Source organism: Protopterus annectens, chromosome 13.part0, assembly GCF_019279795.1.
Source record: "Protopterus annectens isolate FY-2018-M chromosome 13.part0, PAN1.0, whole genome shotgun sequence".
NCBI classification, from domain to species: Eukaryota; Metazoa; Chordata; order Ceratodontiformes; family Protopteridae; genus Protopterus; species Protopterus annectens.
Window position 1 is genome coordinate 521,922,975 of NC_056747.1, and position 8,016 is coordinate 521,930,990.

Consider the following 8,016-nt stretch of genomic DNA (forward strand, 5'->3'; position numbering starts at 1 on the left):
ACCTCTGGGCTCCATGATTGGCAATGTACTTCTCAGGGATAAAGGCTAATGTCAAGGCCCTTTGGCTGAGCAAGTTCGCAGATGACTGTGAACTGGGCACTACCATAGAGTCCCCCTCATGATACAAGAATCTTACAGGACGGTTTAACACAGACAAATGACTGGTGCCAAAGTCACGATCTAAAGCTTGGTGTAAAGAAATGCATTATAGCTTCTACTGGAAAAACTGGCACCCATGCTAATTATTCCATCATTAAGACACAGCTTAGATTTGAACCAGTCAGAGATCTGGTAACATGTAGACAGTAACCTCAACTTTGACCAACATATGGTCAAAATAGTAAGAAAGTCATTCAGTGTTGGCCAACTTACAAGTATGGGCATGGCATCCAGGTCCAAGGAAGTCATAGTGCTGCTTTATTCATCCCTTATCAGACCCATCATTGGGTATAATGCCCCTTTGGCAGGTGTCTGACCAGGCCTATGCACATGGAATGCACGCAAAGGTTCCTTACCAGGAGAATTCAGGGTCTAAACACATTGTCTTGTACAGAGTGCCTTAAAGCCCGTTCTATATAGTCTGTCTCCTACAGGTTAATGTGAGCGGAGCAATGCCTGGTATCCTCAGATCCTGCTCGGAGTCTTTTACTCATCCACAAAATCAACAGCATCAAAAACACTAGAACCAAGGATTTAAATTTTTCTTGTGACATAAATATAAGGTATGTTGGCGAGAAATAAATGGTTCTCAGAGGATCCACATGCTCTGGGACAGGCTCCCCATTCATGTGGAGGAGAGTCCATCTGTAACCTTAATCAATGGTTGGCAAAATCAGATATTCACCATGGGTCTGGCCCCCATATCTCACAGAGGCAGACAGTAATGCCCAAACTAACATACCCACCCCCCACATAAACTCTAGAAACTTTCTATCTAATAAATGCCCATGTTACATAGGGACACAATTGGGTTGGATTGCATGGATAGGCTTATAAAGACCCTGGTGGTCATTAGCCTTGCATGTACCTATGAATAACTGCTTGGGATTTTTAGCTGTGGAAGTCCTTGGCAAACCTTAATTCCTCCTCCAGGCCCAGCAGATGCCCTCCCCTCCGGCGTCATGGTGCAAGTGTTATTAGCCAGTATTATATTTTAGGTTCTTCTTGCTCCTCTCAGGATGAAAGCCCTAGTCTCTGAGCAATAGGCAAAGGAGTACAAAGTAACCTATATAGTCTCCAACAAGGATATGGTTAAGAAGACCTGAAGAAAAAGCTCATTGAGAGGGGGGTCTTCAAGGAAGGAAATAGAAATGCCCAACCCCACCCTCAGCTGAAACAGCGGGGCCAGCCTCTCAACTGTACAGATTTTTGCCTCATATTTTTGCTCCATTTTTAATAAAATTGCAGTTTTCTGGGAAATTAGTAGCAAATCGTTAGACTGAAGTTAGAAAATGACAGACATTTTGAGTTTCAGACTTCATACACCTCAGAAAATTCATGCTAATGCAAAACCTGTTCTATCAACTTTCCAAGTGTGTAAGAGCAATATTTAAAAAAAAATCCCTATTTTTGGGCTTTTGTCCAACTTTTATTTTATGGCTTTGTCCTGATGTCTTGCTCTGAGTTATGCAGAGGGGGATGTAAGGAGGGTAAAACTGCTGCAACAGTGAAGACACAGGAACATCTACATTTATTTAAGTAGATAACTGTATTATATTCATGTTTCATTGGTGCAGTAATAACTCACTGAAGAGATGGAGCTAGGAGAAGAAAAGGAGGCCCTGCAGGATTGCAGAGATTAAAGTGTTTGAATGTCAGCCTTGGAAGAGGGCAAGTTGTAGTGTGGACTGATGACCAGGTGGCTGCCCACAGAATTTTTGGTGGGCACTCCTCTGAAGATGGTAGTAGTGGGTAGCTATAGCTCTAGTGGAATGTGTTCTAGTTTGGTCTGTCATCTCATCATAGTGTCTGGAGGAGGGGATTAAAGTCCCTGGTATTCAGGACAGCCAAGGGTTTCCACAACAGGAAATTCCAAGGGGTTATTTCAACATTTGAATACAAACATTACTACTTCTTGAAATAAACTTCAAGATTAGGCAATGGAAACAATGACTTACAGTAGACACTTTTTTTTTGTTTTATACAATTCATTCCTTCCCATTTAAGAAGGAAGCACTATATTACAATTTACAATACCCAAGTTTTGGTAGAAAACTGTTATAGCATTTCAGGTTGTGCTCATGGCCTTCTGACTCTTAATAATCATTAATATCTAGCGAAAAGGGAGCTAACATGGCAGATTTTATTGAACACATGTTCTTAGCCAGATAGTAATGTATTATCTTCTATTAAGTGCCTTCTAAAAATAAAAGCTTGGACTAGATAAACATGATGGGTTTAACTTCTGTACTTATTTGGGCATAATCTGAATAAATGTAATTGATTCATCAGATAACTTATTAGTTTGGAAGGAAATGGAAATTTCTACGTTTGCACATAAACGTTTTTAACATAGATATTTATATGCATGTTTTTCAGGGAATATTTCTGAACTTAATATATTTATTTTGCATACATTTTTATATAATACACACTGAACATTATATGAATTTAATTGCAAATCTTTTATACATTTGTTTTTTAGTGAATTTTAAAAGGTTTTAGGTGCTACCTATTATGACAACTCTTTGAGATTTCAATATATAGGTCTATTAAATAGCCGGGTTTTATTATTGGTTGGGGTTTTCTGCTTTGCAGTATTTTAAAGGAGTTTTTGTGTGTAAGGTTTCCTGATTTTTAAGAACCTGTTTGTTTCACAGTTTATTATTTTCTTTGTGGAGGTAATACGTTTTGCTATATGTATTCAAATTTGAGCTATTTACCCATGTGTTCTAATATGAAAGAAAAGGGAGGTGGATGTTGGCAGTTTGAACCAATCAGGATGCAACTTAGTGATATATAAATGTTCACTTTTTTGTGTACGAATTATCTGAATAAGTCCACTATTAAGTGGATGAAAGCACTTGTATGTATTTTTTAATTAATTTATTTGTGGAATATAATGTTTTTAATTCTCGCTTTGGAGGTATTTCTCTGCTTCAGCACCATAAGATTTTTTTTGGTTCATTAGTCCTTCTGTACACTGTCTTGTTTGTAAAGCTGCAATATGGCAGACAGAGGACATTTCCTGAGTTCATGTGCTACAACTGGCTACAATGCCTTCATTGTCATAGTCCATGTCTGGCTACCACATGCACCATCTTGCCAAAGATTACATTTGAATGATAAGGAGGACAGTACAAATTGTTATTGCCTCAACACCATTTACCTATTTTATGGTGGGATGAATTAACTTCCCATGGCATACAGCTTCTGTTTTATTTTTATTTAACACCAAGTTAAATCCTTATGGATATGGAAGGCATGAAATCAGATTTGCATTCTACACATGCAATCACAGTATAGTTGTAACAGTGCGTTCATCAGGGAATCTGTATTTGTGTGTGCCTTAGTTTTTTGACCACAGTGTGAGTCCAGAACTGTATGCATCAGCATATGTGATGTAGATAATTTAGTTAACAGCATTTATAAAACCTTGTTTTTCTTGTCCAAAAAACTCCTCCTTTTGTACCCTCGTTCGTTGAATGCAAACCATGCTGTTATTTGGAATTGTCACATGTCACAGATAACATCAGTAAGAGAGATTCTCGACCTAAATTAATAACTACTGCAGAGCTTGCTACACAACTGCCACAACCTCAGACTCTCTGGAGACCATCAGCAGCCTGGACACAGAATTCTACAAATTTTTACTCAGGCTAGCATGTTTTTACTCAGGCCAGCATGTTCTAACCTGGTTAACAGAATATCCAAAGTACGCACAAGCTCTTGTCTGCCAACAGTTATCAAAATATTTCAGTACCTTTAAATATGATTTTTTTATTGTTCTTTGAAGTATAGCAGTTGCAAAGGACACTAATAGGTAATGTACAATACAAAGCAAACATTGTGTGTTTAGAAGTTGAACAAAATCAATGCTTCTGTCTGCAAGCAGATGTACGTGATCTTAGTCAAAAGGATGAGGAAGTGATTGAAATTTCGATAACTTATCAACAGTTACCTTTCTGCTAAGTTTGAAAACATGTCTGTAATTAAATCTAGCTTCCACCAACTTCCAAATAGTTACATTATTTCTTCATCTTTTAAACCTGTCAGCATTAGTTAAGGCCTTTGGGATCTGTTATCTTAGCTTCCGTAATGTACTTTATTAAGTTCTACTAAGAATAGATATTTTGTCATTTCTAAGTTTTGTAGAATTCCGTGTCCAGGCTGCTGATGGTCTCCAGAGAGTCTGAGGTTGTGGCAGTTGTGTAGCAAGCTCTGCACTAGTTATTAATTTAGGTCGAGAATCTCTCTTACTGATGTTATCTGTTACTTAAGTAAAGGCAGAATGTTTGAACTACTACATTTACTGCTGTCTGGTCTAGCTGCTCTGGTCCAGTGGGATTTCCTTTTTTTCTGGAACGTAATAATAAAGCTGAAACTGGTGGATGCACTCCATTTTTGTTACTTTTGAAACTTTTCTGCATTCTTCTCATGGGCTACATATGTATCTGTCTGGAGACTTGTGAATGTGAGGTAATATTTTCCAGATATGTAGGTATTAAAATGAGCCTACATTGTGTGCTGCCACTTTTTTTTGCTAAGGATTAAGGATTATTCACAAACATAAATAGCCATAAAATCAGTTTCTTAAACTGCTTCACAGTTTGATTACTTGTAATAATTTATTTTCTTGTCATCCTTTTTCACAAACACATGGATTTTTTCTTAATTGTAGTTACTGTTTAGAATATTGCTTTTATTATTTTAGTATTTACATTATCAGCTGTAATATACTCATAAAAAATCATGAGTGGTGAAATTACAGCAAGATCTGATGTTCTGTAGTGATTTTGAGCCATGATGCAAGTATTGTTTTTGTGTCTTCAGTTTTAAACGTGTCTCGGCAATAATGCGTCAAAACATAAGGAAGTAGAAAGCAAAATGAATAGCCTGATTTTTTTGCATTCTGTAAGTCGATTTTCTTTTTTGTCGTTTTCAATCGCTAGCATTCCACCTTGTCACGGAAATTTGTGGAAGTGATGACAGAATACAATGCCACACAATCTGACTACAGAGAACGTTGCAAAGGACGAATTCAGAGGCAGCTGGAGATCGTAAGTAGACCCCATCACTGACTAATAAAATGCTGGCAGGTTTTACCCTGTGTGATTCTTGTCTGTTTTCATTTATTTTTGGTAACATCTTTAACCTTCTCTGTATTCTCCATGTCGCATTCAGTTGGATCATTCATAATGGTTTACAATCAGATAAAGTGTAATGTGTACAAGCATGCACATATTTTTCCAATTATCAAGTACCGTATCTAATACAATTCTGTCAAAGTATGAGAAAGAAATGGGATGTAGCTACCTTGAATCATTGTCTGCTGGTAAGTTGCTGTAATAGTGCTTCACAGGGTAGATTACATTTGTAATAGTGAATTATACAATGATCCCCCATTTGTATTCCAAAACGTGCACGCTGATTGGTCAGCGTGCCCATTGTAAATCAGACTTATACTAATGGAAAAAGGTCCGGTCACCCGGACTTTTTCCATAAGTATAAGTCTTTATGTAAACGGGTTTAACATAGCGAGATATCTTTAAAAAAAAAAAAAAAAAGGAACAGAGATCTTCCTTTCTCCGTTGCTTTTTTTAAAGCTATCTCGCTATGTTAAACTCTTAACATAGCGAGACACCTTTAAAAAACAACAGAGATCCTCCATTCTCCGTTGCTTCCACACACAGCTCTGATGTACTGCGTAAGCATACGCATGCGCAGTACATCAGAACTGCCGCAGAATAACGGACAGCTGTGGAAGGGCAGCACGGAGGCATTATACAATGCCATTATTTAAGAAAAGTACGTTTTTTTTTTTTCCTTAAATAATGTCATTGTATAATAGCAATAACCCACTTCTGGGTGTGGGTAATGCTGGATTTACCCACGGTTGTCTTTGTTTGGCTACTCGGGCTTCGCCCTCGTAACCAAACCACACCAACCATGGGTAAATCCAGCATTACTCACATCCAGGCATGGGTTATTGCTTAAATAATTCACCAGCCTCACAAGGAAGATCATTGTATATGGCAGGAGGAAGTGATCATTAGTGCAGCTGTGTGTATGCTATATACAGAATGGCACTCACTTTCTAATAAAAAAATTTGTAGAATGAGCTGTAGTAGACTTTTTTTAAATGTGATGTACTTACCACAGTTAATGAGCATGATGCATGTGTGAGAGATTTATTTATATATATATATATATATATATATATATATATATATATATATATATATACACACACACACACACACACATATTATTTATATATATATATATATATATATATATATATATATATATATATATAAACATCAGAGAGATTCACCAGTGAAAAATTCATCAAAAATATTGCCAGTAACAACTATAAAAACAAAAAAAAAGAGAAAGTAATTGCAAATGTAAGAAAAAACAATACATTTGTGGTCACCACCAAATCTAAAATGAATTGCTTTTGCATGGAGAGGTTTTGCCCTCTACACCACCTGGCATGGGAGCGCTGCCTCCCACCTCTGAAACTTAAATTAATACAAGGTTATACTGTACAGCTGTGTCACAGGTGACTTCCTGAAGCTCAGCTGTAGCACAGTTTGACCAAATTCACCCATGACAAAATTTCTGTAAAAATCTGCATGAGATAAAAATGTTCATTAATATAACTAATGCTATCCTTAAGATATATTTCCTATACAGAAATATCAACCTATGTTAAATCAACTTCTGCATATTGAAATCTAGAAAAATCGAAACCTCAAATAGCTAAAAGTCCCACAACTGGAGAAAAAAAAGAGAGAATATACTTTGCTTTTCTGAAGAGTTGAGTAATAAATTAAAAAAAAAAACTTAATGGTACACCTAAGACATAGTTTGCCTGAACAGGGGTACTAATAGGAAAAAGAGGTTTGGTAAGGTAATGTGTAGGACTGGGGTTAGAGGTAGAGATAAGATTAGGGTTAGCATACATGGGAAAGGTGACAAGGGTGTATGCATGTGTGCTAATGTTAAGCGTAGCCTTCTTGCTGCTCCTAGCCACATATATGGCTTGCACTTCCTGGGGTGGTGACCTCTGTGTGAGCAGAGAGAGGGGCTATACTCTGAAAACATTTGTGCAATTCTAAGCATCTTGGAACTGATAATTTGATAGCTAATGCACTGGGTTAGAGAAGCATGTGTGCAGTTTATTCAGAATGGTTATCACTTGGAAACAGGACCTTTCTATCATTTGGCTGATTGGTTGTGCTGCACTTTAAGCAAAGATATGTTTAAGAAGAAGCTTGCATGACAAGTTTTCAGATTAAGAAAGTATATGGTATTACCTGTAAGTGTTTTCTTTTTACCTAATATGTAGGTGTGGCTGATCTCAACAAAGTGAGTATACTGCAGGCATAAGTATAAGGAACACACATAATGGACTGTTTGTCACAGAAGTGTTTTGAGGCACTATAAATGGGAGAACGGGTACTAATGTTTAGAAAGGAATTTTTCAATCCACTGAACATAGAATTGCACTGACTGTGATCATTATTAGAGAAGAAGAGATGGGAAACTGGAATTCAAGTAGTAAAGTTGTGACGAGTTTATCACAGGGAAGGCAGATGTGAATGGAAAGAACAGAGGGCAGAATACAAAGAAGTTTCTAAATATTAATACTATTAGATGTTGTTTTTCTGCAGCTACTTTTTATTGAGAGCGCTGTTAAAATAGTCCTTACTATGGAAACCTAGCAGCCAGACATCCCCATATGTCCAACCCAACTTACCCAGCTGAGAATCCTTCCCCCTTTCCATGAAGGATGCCTAGCACCTAGCACATCTGAGCATGCCAGTTTAGGAAGAGTATCTAGATGTG